Source organism: Diabrotica undecimpunctata, chromosome 1 (assembly GCF_040954645.1).
Source record: "Diabrotica undecimpunctata isolate CICGRU chromosome 1, icDiaUnde3, whole genome shotgun sequence".
Taxonomy (NCBI): Eukaryota; Metazoa; Arthropoda; class Insecta; order Coleoptera; family Chrysomelidae; genus Diabrotica; species Diabrotica undecimpunctata.
Window position 1 is genome coordinate 49434343 of NC_092803.1, and position 15273 is coordinate 49449615.

At 32.5% G+C, this 15273-nt stretch overlaps 1 long non-coding RNA gene across 1 annotated transcript in view; it reads left to right on the top strand.

The window, feature by feature from the left end:
- Nucleotides 1-6333: 6333 nt before the first annotated feature.
- Nucleotides 6334-15273, top strand: part of LOC140449002 (uncharacterized) — a 28591-nt gene continuing 19651 nt past the window's right edge. Inside the window, exons 1-2 of the long non-coding RNA XR_011951749.1 lie at nucleotides 6334-6385; nucleotides 13800-14008. This is a non-coding gene — a long non-coding RNA (uncharacterized lncRNA). The remainder of the gene's footprint in view (nucleotides 6386-13799; nucleotides 14009-15273) is intronic.

Genomic DNA, 15273 nt, shown 5'->3' on the forward strand with positions numbered 1-15273 from the left:
ACCAAATAATCCTGAAAATGTTGCTGGACCAAGTAGAGGAAGTATTAAAAAGCCAGAAAAAGAAACATTTATCGAAAGACGCTAAAGAAATTGTGTTAAATGTGTTTAATGGATTAAGTGAAGAATTGGAACGGCACGAGAGTGTTTTAAAAACTGCGGCTTTAACAAAAGTTTCATTTACTACTGTATACCGAATTATAAAGGAGGGCATTACAAATAGACAAAAAAGGAGCGATTTTGGACTGCATCGATCTATTGAGCAACATCTTTTAGGTCCCATTTGAGAAACTATTTATGATATATTTGCAGGTAATATTATACCCACACTTAATCAAATTTTAGATACTATCAAATGGTTTTAAATATAAAACAATCAATAAACGACATACTATAATGGAAAGTGCCCGTTTAATAAAATGGCGTGGAAAAGAGTACAGAAATAGTGGAAGAAAAATTTATTACTTAGATGAAACGTGGTTTGACACTAACGATACAATTGGCAAAGGTTGGAGTAATGACAATGTAAAGTGCAAAATTAATGTAAAGACAATTGTTTGGATTATCATCAAGATATTACGGGTGAACTTTTCGAATCGCGGTTTAAAATTTCCGAATAAATACTCTAGAAAGGATGAATTGCAAGATTTTTTATTATCACAAGATTTATATTTTGAAGATTGGTACACTAAAAAGACCAATTAGTAGAGGTACTTATTACAAAATTATTTATAAAGGAATATATTATTCATGATGCAGCAAGTAAAAATGGACATACAACTTTAAGACTACTACCATATTACTGCGTTTTAAATCCAATAGAGTTGTTATGGTCTCAACTGAAATATAATGTGAGACAAAAAAAAGTCCAAAATGTTATAACACTGTCGTGACTCCAATAGATTCTGAATTTAAAAATATATCTGAGGATAAATGGAAGAAAGCAATAGAGCACGTAAAAAATTTCGAAAAAGAATATCTTAAAAACATCCCTGTTCTAAATAAAATTATTATCAATGTGGAGAACAGTGATTCAGAGAAAGAAAGTGACGAAGTGTAATGCCAAGACAACTTTCTCTCAATACCGAGTTTACCGGAAATATTTTATTACATAATCAGGTGTAGGGATTATCGACATAATATATGTTTAACACCAAACTACTGCTTCAATTTTTCAAGAAAAACATGGACTTATTATTTATAATTATTATGAATACTTCACTTATCGTTGCAATATCTATATATTTGAAAATAAGTTCTTAATAGAAAATAATAATGTAAGTAAGTGTTGACTAGATAAACTTTTAATTTTTACTTCAAGGTTTTATAAATTATGTAATATATATATATATATATATATATATATATATATATATATATATATATATATATATATATATATTTATCTTTCACTACCTACCATTTGCTAAATTATTAATTAGTTTTTGTATACAAACCAATTATTGTTTGAACGTTTTATAGAAAATGCATTGCAGAAATATGATCAAAGTAATTTAAACTTACACAAATTCATCAAGACATAAAATTAAGCTTTGTTTATAACAATACAAATTTATAGAACTAATTTCTTATAAAATTTATCATACTATGTTTCATGTAGGTCGGTACTATCCTGTTCTTCACCAGTCATATAGTGCTGCTTATGGCATTTTTCTCAAATAAATATAACCGACCTATACCAGAAACTGAATTCACTACGAATTTTGACCAGGATGAACGGCTTGTGGAATGCAATTTTAGATTCCCTTGCCGAGTAATTTATCCAGCTGTTTGTTTCGCAAATTTTAGGAAACACAGTGGTTAAGATTTGAATTCGGTTTCGCTAAGTAGAAATCGTTTGATTTCTCTTTTTGTTTTAATTAGTAAATACTTAAGTACGGCATCGATCTCGCAAGAAGACTTACTTGTTCAAACGTCATATTCTCAGACATAACTAGCTCTATTAACTTTTTACAATTTAACTGCCGCTCAGCAGTTTCTAATAAACCAAATTTGGAAGATTTACTTATTAAAAAAAATGTATATGTGGCCATATTATAAGGTAAAATAATTACAGAAGAAATAAATTTTTTAGATAATTATATATTTACTTATAAATACAAGGTTATTAAACTTTTTTGTATCAATAAACCTATACATATAACATGTATACACAAAGAACCAGGTATTATAGTAGTATTATAGTAACGGTTGAAGAATGGGTCAATTTTTTTTTCAACACATTCCTTATCCATTCATCATTGTAGAGGACTTCAACGCTCACAACATGGCATGGGGGTGCGAAACTAGTGATACTCACGGTAAAGTTTTATTAGAGGCGATAGAACAATGTAATCTAGTATACTTAAATGATGGTTATCCAACTCTTACACTAAGTTCCAGTCCATCAGCAATCAATATAACAATATGTACCCAAGACATTGTATCTAAATTAACTTGGTCTGCTATTCAAGATCTACATTTTTCTGATCATCTACCCTTGACCATCGCCTTAGAAGACTTCAAACGAGCAATACAAAATACAACCTTCTGATAATACACACAGAAGATGGAATCTACATAAAGCAATTGGAATTTGTATTCATCCAACTTTTCTTCAGAGAAACAACCCTAAACTTATAAGGATTTAGTTAAGGAGAAATAAACTAATGCGCAACTGTTGCCTTTCAAAAGTATCCAACAATAAAAAATATCCTCCAGATAAGATTTCAAAGCCATGGTGGGATAATAACTGCAAATCAGCTGCAAATAACCGCAAAACAGCATGTAGACATCATAAAATAAATCCCAATATTTATAATCTAACTGAATACAAAAAAATTTGATGCCTTAACAAAGAAAATTTTTAAAAGTAGAAAAAAACAAAGTTGGATAAACTACTGCGAAAGTATTAACTCCCACACTCCAATCAGCGATGTCTAGAAGAAAGTATATCTCTACAAAAACCATCGAGCAAAAAGACAAAAGAGGGAATCTAATCGTTATGAAAAGGCGACCAAAAAAGTGGCCTCTGATGGCGGACATATCCGGAAATGCGAATGCGCCAAGTTTAAATTTTCCGACACTTATTAACAGTAGCTATAAAATAGTTTTTAGAATGTGTCTTAGACGAGAAAATTTTAATTAAATATTAACGATAACAGTCTAAAATGTGAAACAATTGTTAAAAAAACTTCAATATAAATAAGATTTCATGTGATAATTGGGACAAAATAATAACATAACCCAACTAAATTTGATTTCTTAAACAAGGAAAGACTCTCTTTCCTTGTTTAATTTGGCCTCTCAAGATGGCACTTCCTGTCTAACAATATTTTTGCCCCCACTACCGTTACATTCCCTCTTTTGTCTTTTTGCTCGATGACAAAAACCCAAAGCAGTCCGATAAACATCCGATAAACTCCAAAGCTGTTTGGATAGAAGATTTTCACTTCAAAATTTCACCTCCTTGGGTTTCAAGTGAAATAAATGAAGCTAAAGTTACCACATCCAGAGAATAATTGTGAGAATTAAATCATGGACTCAAACAAAATAATAGTTCATCTCCAGGAATGGACTGTATATCATACTCTATGCTATATGTACTTTCTGCTTACATAATACAAATCATTATTATTACAAATTTTTAAGAATATATAGCAAAACAGGAATTTAATTCCCAAAACATGGAATAACTATACTGTATTTCTTATAAAAAAAAAAGCCAGGAAAGCCAGATAACAACGTTAAGTCTTACAGATCTATATATTTAAGTTCTTGTATACCAAAAGCTCTAGAGAGATTATTCAAAAATCTGCTTGAATACAGACTTGACTCTGAAGATATCCTCCGCAAATCTCAATATGGCTTCCGAAAATCCAGGTCTACACAAGATGCTCTCACTTCACTAGTTTCTTCAGTACAGGTCAATTTCACAAATCAAGCGTCATTTGAGTTTAATAACATAAACTTAGATATTTTTTATAAGGAATTATTTTCCTTGTACTTAGCTTTTACCACCAAGGCTAACGAATATAGATATACCACAGGGTAATATTTTTTTCCATTTGACTCCACTTTTCTTTTCATTGTACGATATAGATCTAGAACAGATAGTACCTACCTCCTCAATCTAATATATTACAGTTTGCAGATGATGTGTTGTATACCTCCCGTGCTACCCTAGACATTTATAGGTGTCAACTTGAATTTAAACTGGATTGTATAAAAAATTATTACCATTCTTTAGACTTATTTATATCAACTACAAAGACTAAAATTTGTGTTTTTTTCCAAAGAACGCCAAACTCCTCAAGGTAACTTCAAATTAGGAAAAATAGACGGTATGGTAAACAACATATTTCTACAAACATAGATAATATTAGTAAAAACAATAATTGCAAATAAAGTTGGCAACATTTATACAAACATTTATTTATAAAAACAATAAACAGAATAAGATCAAACTAGCGGACCAACTTGACATCGAGTTTTGATGTAAGTTTTGCTGATATTTAAGAGGGGAGACAGGAGGATCCCGAATTTTGAGTGGTCATTATCGTTATTCCTTAAGTGGAAACACTTGTTGGTGTATTCCAGCATTCGAGAATTGACGCGTTGTTGCATTGTGTATAATATTGAATTCTTATACTTTACTATAGCCCCATTTTTAAACCGGTTCGAATTTTTTAAATTTTAAACCTTAGGGGGAATCTACTCAACAATCTGTTTAATTATTCGAAAAAATTATTCTCCTATCTATCACCGTTTAGGAGGAGTATTTCGCACAAGAAAAGGGCTTAGCCTTTTAGTATATAAGATTACGCACTCACTCCAGCATATAAACACAGCATAGGTATCACTGATAACCCATATTGCTCCTGTGGTAAAATGGGAGATCTACAGGACCTCATATTGGAGTGTGGAGGGTACAGACAAAGTAAATGTGTCAATGCTGTCAATGTAAATACAAATATTTTTTCAAAAAATAACCAGACGTTAAATTATATCCGAATATATAACGTCATGTTAATTTAAAGAAAAATTAAAAAATGAATATAAATTTTTATTTTTAAACTACCGAAAATTAATTGATGTTAAAATTATTAAATTTGAAGTTTAACTTTGTTTGAGTTGTTGAAAAGCTTTTACAACGGAAATATCGAGATTTTCAGTTCTATAATGATTCTCTGTCTGCACAAATCTTTTAGAATAGCCCTTTGTATACTTAAATGAATATATATTAATGTTATTTTCAATTATTGCTTAAAATATTATAACCAAAGACGCGTAAGTATGTATTAGATACGCGCGTCCGTTCTAGTTACTTTGGTGGGCGCGCCTATCGGATGGTTAACCACACTTCCACTCGAGCTAAGAGGTCTATTCTGGTCTATGGTGGTTATCACAATGCTTAAAACTTACACTATAATCGGAAAAAAAATCAGGAAGCAAAAATGGAAAAACTGAAAAATAAAACGAAAATATATTGACGGGTATTTCACTAGACTATTGACTAAATGAGGCAATGCCTCGTTTCCTACTGACCAATCTCCTTTCAAAAATGTCAGATGAAAAAATTGGAATAGACACAAAAAAAATAACAAACCATTCTCATCGATCTTCAGCTGTATCAGCCTTGTTCAAGCAAGGTATTTCTGAACAGGAGATAATTAAATTAACGGGTCAATCAAAGCAAGCTCTCTGAAACCATATCTGCAGCTGGATTCTAGTCACCACCAGAAGTTGATCAAAAATCTCAGAACAATAAATGAAGCTAGACCTTTGAGTTCCCAAATGCTACAGGTCAATAATACACAAAATCATGCTTTGATGGCAAAGAATGGGCAAACTACTATAGCTTATAATAATTGTACATTTAATATTGTTAACAAATAAATAAAGATTTTGTTTGGTTGATATGGTGCATTAATTGTCTCGTGAAATAGTAGAAAATTATTTACCGGCAAAATTTTCCTCTGGTTCTATTCAAGTTTGTTGCCTTTTGGCAATGGTGATTTAACTGATTATATACGATAACATCTCATTGATATAAAAAAAACTGTACGAACAATAGCGATACTAATGTGTTTAACAAAAATGTGTGTTCCTTCAGTAATTTAATAATATTTTGAACATTATCTTGTACCGCAGTTCATTTCTAAAAAGATAAAATATTATTTAGTCTAAAACATGCTACAAGAAAATAGTTTCAGAACAACGTGTGTTTTTCCAATAAATTATTCCTGCGCATATACTGAATACGTTTTTATTTTTTACTATCTGTCCACAATTTCCTCTCGCTGATTCATATTTTTACATATGGTATTTCTCAATCTATAATATTTAAGTATAAGACCATAGTATGTGCGTGACCCAGTTAATAAAGGTAAGGTGTCTAATATATTAATGTTGATAATTATTTTCAATTCTAGAAAAAAATAATAAAATGATACTTAAATACATATTGGTATTCCAGCATTATATTTTCTTTATCAGCTGTGAAGTTTATTTTGACAGAATCAACGTCTTCCTCTTATTCCACGATCTCTATTATATAATATATGTTTTGTACGTAAGCCTACCTTGTTTCTTCCACTAGTGCCCACGAAGTGCTATTATCTTTGTTCTAGTTCGAGTATGTTTCTTAAAATAGTTTGATATTTCTCTTTTTCTCTTATATTACCATGGTTGATTATAGTTTACCTGTGTATTATATCCCTCTTGCCAATAAAATACACAAAATTGTTAGAATTATACATAGCAAATAGAGTTTTACGATCATACTAAAAATATTCTTAAAGATCATACACAATCGAATTTATAAAAAATGTGAAATACGAACCCCTTCCCATATCAGTTGGCCCAACGTTAGATTGATAAGAAAATTAAATTTTAGAGAACAAAAATAAAAGCACAGCTTAAATTTTAGAAGTTTTAATGCATCGAACCACATTTTTGAATTTCCTAATAATAGAAAATATTTTATAACGCAATGAAAACTATTGATTAAACAGAATAATAATAAATTTAAAAAAAGCATAGAATATGCAATATTAACAAAAAAAAAATGTGAAAGTTTACCACTGAGTTACATCTCCTTTATCTTTAATGTCATCCACAACTCTTCGAGGCATAGTTTTTACCAAGTTCTGACAAAATTCTAATGTAAACGAATCCCATATTTCTTGCAATTTTTCTTTCAATTCGTTTACGGACCTGGTAGGATGTTTTCTCAAAGCTTTTTTTATTTCGCGCCACAAAGTCTCTACCGGTGATAAGTCGGGACTGTTAGAAAGCCATTTCAGAAGTGGTATTTCATGGTCTTCAATCTATTTTAAACTCTTTTTGAGGTATGACAACCTGCGCCGTCCTGTTGGAAAACAAAATCTTCCACTGATGTTAAACGGTGTTCCATAATGAGTAAAAGAGATTCTTCTAAAATATTCAAATATTTGTCCGTGTTTACAATCACATCGATAAAATGTAACTTTCCCACACCTTTAGACGACATGCTGCCCCAGATCATGGCAGATGCAGGAAATTTGACTTTTCTCTTCAGACAGTCGGGATGGAAAGCTTCATTTTCCTGTGAATGACGAGACTCCTACTGTCTCCAACATACACTTCAAATTTGGACTCATCACTCCGTTGTATTGAATTACATTGCGACTGAGTCCAATCTTTATGCTCTTAGTCTATTTTTCTTTTGTTTTTATGTTAAAAGTGGCTTTTCCTTAGCCTAAAATAAAATGAAATTTCATTTTCAATTCAATCAATTTCAATGTAAAAAACAATTCGTACTAATTTTTTCCTATATACCTTACTTTGTAAGTAGCAAATCCTAATTTGTGGGCGTCTCGGTGACATGTTGGTCTAGAAACGTGTCTTCCAATATCATCACTCCATAAAACGCTTAACTCCATATAATTTGCTCGTCAATTTTTCACTATAATGCGTCTTAATGACCTTCGATCTGCTTCGGTTATTTTACTTTTTTGTACATTTCTAAGTTTTGTGACGACTGAACCTGTAGTTTTGTATCTTCTGACTATATTTCTTACACTATAGCGTGACAATTGCATAATATTCGCGATTTCCGAATTAGATTTTCTAGAATTAAAAAATCTAATAATGATTGAACAAATTTTCTCATCGATAACTTTACCTCGACCCATTGTACAATCCACAAATAGCAAAAAGCTTTACAATACTACAAAATACATTGGTAGTATTGTACATATTGTAGTAAATCATAATTTGTTTATGGTAATCGACTTAAACTGCAAATTCCATAGGTAGGCCAACTGTTATGGAAAGGCTCTCAGTTCGGATTAAGAAAGGCCTTGGAAACTTGGCGAAACACTCATTCAAAAATGTCTTGATCCCCAGAAAAAAGTATATCCCTGTTTCATCGACTACCAGAAGGCTTTTGATAAAGTCCAGCATGAAAATTTGTTGTATGAACTACAGAAAATGGAGCTAGACACAATTATTGGAACCAAGGTTAAAATTGTATACTTTATTAATATAACAAAATACATTTTAAATTATATTTTTTGATAGCTATACAGTGTGGGATCTCCAGAACTGCATCGATCGATTATGGAAAAACTGTAGTTCGTAAAATTTCGATACGTAATAGATTTCGTGTATTATATCCTATATGTAAGTTCAATTATATTTAGTTATTGAGGTTTAAAAAGTGGCCATTTTGACATTTTGGACAGTGTGACATCCAAACGGTTTGACTTTTCGGTTTTTCGGTTTGACGGAGCGAAACGATTTGCACATTCCTATTACAACTTTTCATAAGCTATCGAAATGCTTTTCAACAAAAAAAAATACTCAAAGATACTTGATTTCTGTGCACTCAGCCCAATACCTGAGAATCTTGTGCTCTGATTGGACTGATAAATTAATTTCATTGGTTAGAATAATCAAAGTTTCACAGATATGCAATTATACAAATGCCGTCCTCTACATCTGAGATATCGGATTCGGTTTCGCTACTCTCCCCTGTTTTCTCAACGACATGAGTGACGTAATTGCAGCAATTTTGCTTTTTTCGCTTGCGAAACCGTCTCGTTCTTTAAAAGCACGCGCTGCGTCTAATAGCTCGGATTTCAAATAGCACTCCTCGAAAAATATGTTTGTTTCCACTAGCCATTCCTTGATTGCAGCTATTCCTGGAATTGTTAAGGAAGCTCTCTTTATGGGAGTGATACAATGCATTGTCCATTACAATGACATTCCTGTGACCATTATTATGTAAATTTGGAAACCTCCTGAAAAACCAGCATACAATAAAACATAAATATCATGAACCTCGTTTGGTAGGTGATTTTAATACAGTACTTAAACCTCTAAGGAAAGCATCGCGACTTTTGTATAGTAGTATCGCACTATTCGTAATTAGACAGTTAGTAAACAGACTGGCCAACATTAACCCATGATTCGTCCAAATATATGGTGTAATAAATGCTTTTAAGTACTTTAAAAAATTGCCAAACTTAAATGGAGATTCGCGGGCCACACTGCTAGACAAAAAGACCAACGTTGGAATACTACAATACAACATTGGAGACCTTATGAAAGTAAACGACCAAGAGGAAGACCACAGATGAGATAAGTTGATGACATTAAAAGAATAGCCGGAACAAATTGGAAATATGTTGCTCAGGATAGAGACCGATGGAAGGATTTGGGAGAGGCCTATGTCCAAACATGGACGACAGAAGGCTAAGAAGAAGAAGGAGAAGTACTTTAAAAAATATATTACAAATTTTTCCAGTAAAATCGACCATATTCCTGTATTCTATGTCGATTTTCTTAAAATGTTTCGTTAAATACGAAATTGTCACCTTCAATCGATTATAACTCTTTTTGTATTAGGGTTGCAGCAAAAATAAAAAAGCAGTTTTTTTATTTTTTTATAAGCTACGTTCTATTAATTTACAGTTCTTTCGATAAAATGAAAAGTTTTTGAATTATTCATGAAGAATCGATAAGACATAAGAAAAATTGAAATTGAATAAGCCTAAAAGTACTGATTTAAAAAAAAAAGACTTTTTGCTTCGAATATAACACCTGTCTATCGATTCTTTAGGTTATTTTTAATATAAAGGTTTCAAACACCCAGTTGGGGTAGATTCCACGTATGCAACATCGGTAAAAAACATTGATGTTAAGCATCGATGGTAACATCAAACCTGAACATCTATAGTAATGATTCATCGACAAGAAAACATCGATGTTTTTACAAATGTTAAATAATGCCAAAATAATAAACTATATAAGTATTATATAAACATGATTTAATTGCTGAAAAACTTGTAACTGTAACTAATCTCTTGATAGATATCTTAAACACAATCAAATTATAAAAATAAACAAATTAGTAATTTATTAAAATTATAAGCCCCAATAATCCGTATCAATATGTTGTACAAATAACAGTTTTTGTCGTCTCCGGTGTAATTAATAAACGTATGAAAATGTGTTTGCATCTTGGTGCAAGTTTCCATGTTTATTAATTGTTCTAACTATTGCGCAATATGGTGTAATATTGCGTAGTTAGCCGGTACGCTCTGATTGTGGCATTGTCTTGAAGAGACAATGCCTTTATGGTTTTATTGGTGGTGGAAATAAAACACAGTCTTTCTAAGAAGAAAAAAAACTCAGCTTCAGAGTCTTAGAAAGTTTTCAGAGCCCTTCGAGCAAAGTGCTCTAGGGAGCTACCCTACACGGGTAAAACCATGTACTAGACACTACTGACCTGAGATCCGAAAATGTCCCATATTTAAAGATAAATTAACTTTTATATGAAACTTTTTCATTTCTCAACCAATTAAATTTAATTATACTTTCCAGAAGGAAGGGCGATGCACATCGAGGTGCGTGATTGGTGGCACCTGGATGACATCCCCCCTGCTTTGGAGACTCTGAGGCTGATAAAAAAAGCTGATTTTATTAAAAAAACTTAAGAAAAACAATGTTTTTACAATTCACATATAGGAAAGAAAAAATGCATAAAATATGTTAAAATGTATATGTCCATATTGTCAAATTAACTTACAGTTCTCTAACACACACTACACTCGCGTACACTCGCGTAGCACGCACTTGCACTGCACAAAAACACTCACAGGCGGTGGTCGGTGTTGTTGACAGCATCTGCAGGTCCATCCTCGGCGATGTGCTCGTTCTACGGCGGCTTCGTCCTCTCTAGCTATACGTTTTTCATCTGCATGTCGCCGGTGAGTTTGCCTGAGCCTCCGTGGTGACTCTGGACCACATAATGGTAGGCAGGCAGTGACTGGCTACTGCGGATACATCCATCGCATCAGATACTTAGCATCAAGTAGGCTGGCTCGTCGGATATATGGCACATCGACGGTTTCAGGGCTGCAGAAGGTGGATTGTTAGTTTGGTGTACTAACATCCGATGCTTCTCCCCGCTGTTTTCTTGAGTGGTTTTGATGCAGGCGTCGTGTTGGAACTTTTGCGATTTTCGATCGCGGAGCATGAGAACTCTGACATCTCGGAGGCGTGGTAGAGTTCGTTAAAAGGTTGGGCGCCATGTCGTCTCCGGTGTAATTAATAAACGTATGAAAATGTGTTAGCAACTTGGTGCATGTTTCCATGTTTATTAATTTGTCCAACTATTGAGCAATATGGTGTAATATTGCGTAGTTGGCCGGTACGCTCTTATTGTGGCATTATCTTGAAGAGACAATGCCATTATGATTTTATTAGAGGTGGAAATAAAACACATTCTTTCTAAGAAGAAAAAAACTCAGCTTCAGAGTCTTAGAAAGTTTGCAGAGTCCTTCGAGCAAAGTGCTCTAGGGAGCTACCTTACACGGGTAAAACTACACCATTGACTTGAGATCCGAAAATGTCCCATATGTAAAGATAAATTAACTTTTATATGAAACTTTTTCATTTCTCAACCAATTAAATTTAATTATACGTTCCAGAAGGAAGGACGATGCACATCGAGGTGCGTGATTGGTGGCACCTGGATGACATTTTGATAGCAGCTTTCCTTTTATCTTGTTTTGTTGCTGTTATTTACCGGGTAACTTTAATAGGCGTGTCATTATTTTATAAATTACTAGCCAGTGAAAGCAGTAATAGTAAAGTAATAGAAAGCAGTCTTCCTTGCTAGGGCGTTTAGGTTGTTATATGTTTCCATCTTGAGTCTGCTCATCAATAGTGTTTTATGTGGGCTCATCGGTAATAATTTATTTATTTTATTTATAAGAGTTTTTCCAATTTTCTGCTCCACCAAGTCTAGTTCTGATTAGGCAGCTTTCCTGATTTGATCATTCGCCTCTTCAATATCCAAACGCGTTTTGATATTTCTAACCAGATCTTTGTATAATTGGATATTGAATTCTAATTTGAGAGTATTTCCTATCTTTGCTTCCAAATAAGTTTGATATTCTTTCCAATTTATGCATTTCAGGTCCCTGTAATTAATTATAGGTGTTTACTTGTATATAAAATAAAGTCAACATGTTGGTGTTCCGAACTCGACAACTCTTTAGACATATGCTAGTTAAAAATTTTGTTACTAATTTGTTCAGTAATTAACGCTGTATCAGTAACGTGCTGACTTTTCTTGTTAATAAAGGTACAATCGATTCCTCGTACAGTTTCCGATTACTTTTTGTACTGCATAAGAGGGCGATTTGTTATGGATCTTTCACGCTCTGGATTTTCTCCCATTTGACGAATATAGTACCTTAGTTAAGATGGATTATTTATTATGTAGGTCCTCTGACACAGAACCCTCCCATAGAAACAGTAAGTTCTGCGGAATCTGCTTACTGTACTCTCAAGGTTCGCCTGTATGACTCTAATTGAACAAGTCAACTTGTTCAAATAATCAAACTGAAATGGAAATTGGCTGGGCATGCTAGGAGATGCTAGAAACAAAAAAAGACGGAACAAAATAATTAAGCATTGGAGACCATGGACTTACAATCGACAAAATAGAAGACTACAACTTAGATGTTCATATTGTTACGATAAATATCCTGTCCTAAAATAACTGTAAATATTATGACTAATTCTGTTATGTTGTAGATTGTGCGAGACCTGAACGGAAGCTTCCAAAAAAACAACATTTCGAAAGTTCGAGGCGAGTCGATGGGAAATCCAGTTTGCCCTTACCGTTTCGCCGTCCAGTCTACTCAAGAAGGTTTTAGACTTTTCGAGATAACGGCGATTTATGTATTTAAATAAAACATTTTTATATGGAGGAACAGTTAATATCTGAAGACCCGCGGCCGCGATTTAAATGTCACGCTCGCCTATATAAATTATGTATAGTTCGTTAAATAAATTAATATAAATTATTGTGCTTTTTAACGAATTAAGATAAGAACAACAAGACATTATAAATTAAAGAATTCACAACCAAATATAAATAATTATAAATAAATAAAAGACTTTACAATATCAAGAAAAATATCAAACTGAACCGAGAAGAATACAAATAGTTGAATATACGGAACGAAGGAGGAAAAATGGGAGTTCAAAGATGGATATTAGCTAATGAGATACATAGGTAGATATTTAGTCTGAGTTTAGTTGCCCAAAAATTTATTTTAATTGAAGTTTGATGGTTCTGGAAACATGTTAAATGGAGAGATTTTAGTCGCGCGTTTTAGAAGTTAGACGTGTTATATTTTACACTGTATACAGATTTGTTTATATATCCATTCTTATAAAAAATAACATTAATTTGATTTGTTCACATTGTACCTTTATCACGAAATATTTTTTTACAGCATGGATTCTATTTTACCTCTATCACTACTGGTTTACTGGACAATTCAAGTGAGCTGTGCTGCATCCAGCTGTCCTCCTTTAGACGTGCTACTTTTTAACTCTAATGTATTAGAAAAAGTTCCAGTTAAGGTGTATTACTGTGAATTTGTAGAACTTAGGATAAGCCAGAGTGGACAAACGCAAAGAATACGTAGCGACGAGATTAAAGGTATCGAATATAAAATAGTTTTAATTAGATATAATATATATATATATATATATATATATATATATATATATATATTGTTATGCTATTTAAATTGTATTATATTGCTTATTTAGGAAAAATCCTGTCTATATTTATTAAATGATCTAATCTCCAATTAATCACAATAAATCAGCATTAATTAATTACAATCTCAGGCTATTTAAATTGTACCTTTGATCGTGGATTCAAAATATTTTCCAATTGGCTTCCTAATCGGGATAGGTAATATGACCTGAATAAAATACATAGAATTTCAACTGAACTATATGTGAGATGTCCTTTATTTTAATGAAATTTTATATAACAATCAATCCTGTAATATTTGCAATATACTAACTTTAAATATATGAGAAGTTGTTTTCTATCATGGACCCAAATGTTATTTTACATTGATTTTTAATATGTGTTATAACTAAGCTCTTTTTATAATTCTTTTTTTTTAAGTGATCGCAAAATTAACTGCCTCTATTATTTATTCAATTTATTTAATTAATAAATGAAAATCACACTCCGACTCTAATGAAAATTGACTGACCTTTCCTTCTCTGCCGTTGCAATTCTATGGCCACGCCACAACAAAAAAATCCTTTCTCTGCTTCTGCTCCTATTGTGGTCCAGATGACGTACACCTTTCTCCTATCTGTCCTGTATCTGCAACCCAACAACTCGTGTTAGTCTATGCAGCCTCCCTTCGAGCCAATCTCCGCGCCTGTTTATAACTCCAAATGTTTCCGGCTTCGTCTGCTATTAATATTTTTATACCCTTTGGTTTTCTATCTCTCTGTACCCCGTTCCTCACACTGGTCAGCTTTTACACAGCAAATAAACACACCCGGTAAATTACGTCTTCGGGACTTCCAAAAAAAACACAAATCACAAAGCTCCTTCCTTCTTGGACGACGAAAACTGACTAACCAACTTTTTTTCTCTCTCCTCTCTCATAGCCAAAAACCGCCACCTCCTTGCATTCAAAACTTGACCAATAAAAATCATCCACCTCTGTGACGTATATCATTACCAAACAACTCTCTCTATAAAACGTCATTCGGGTAATTCCAGAAAACAACCTTCTTTAATTATTCTAACTAAATCTATCTGCTTTACAAATATTTCTTACTAATAGCTACAAACGATACCTGTTTCTCAATTCAATGTCTTTTGTTAATAAACTTTTACCGATATACTCTTTCGGATAGAAAAACCACCGCAAATCCCGGTCTATTGTT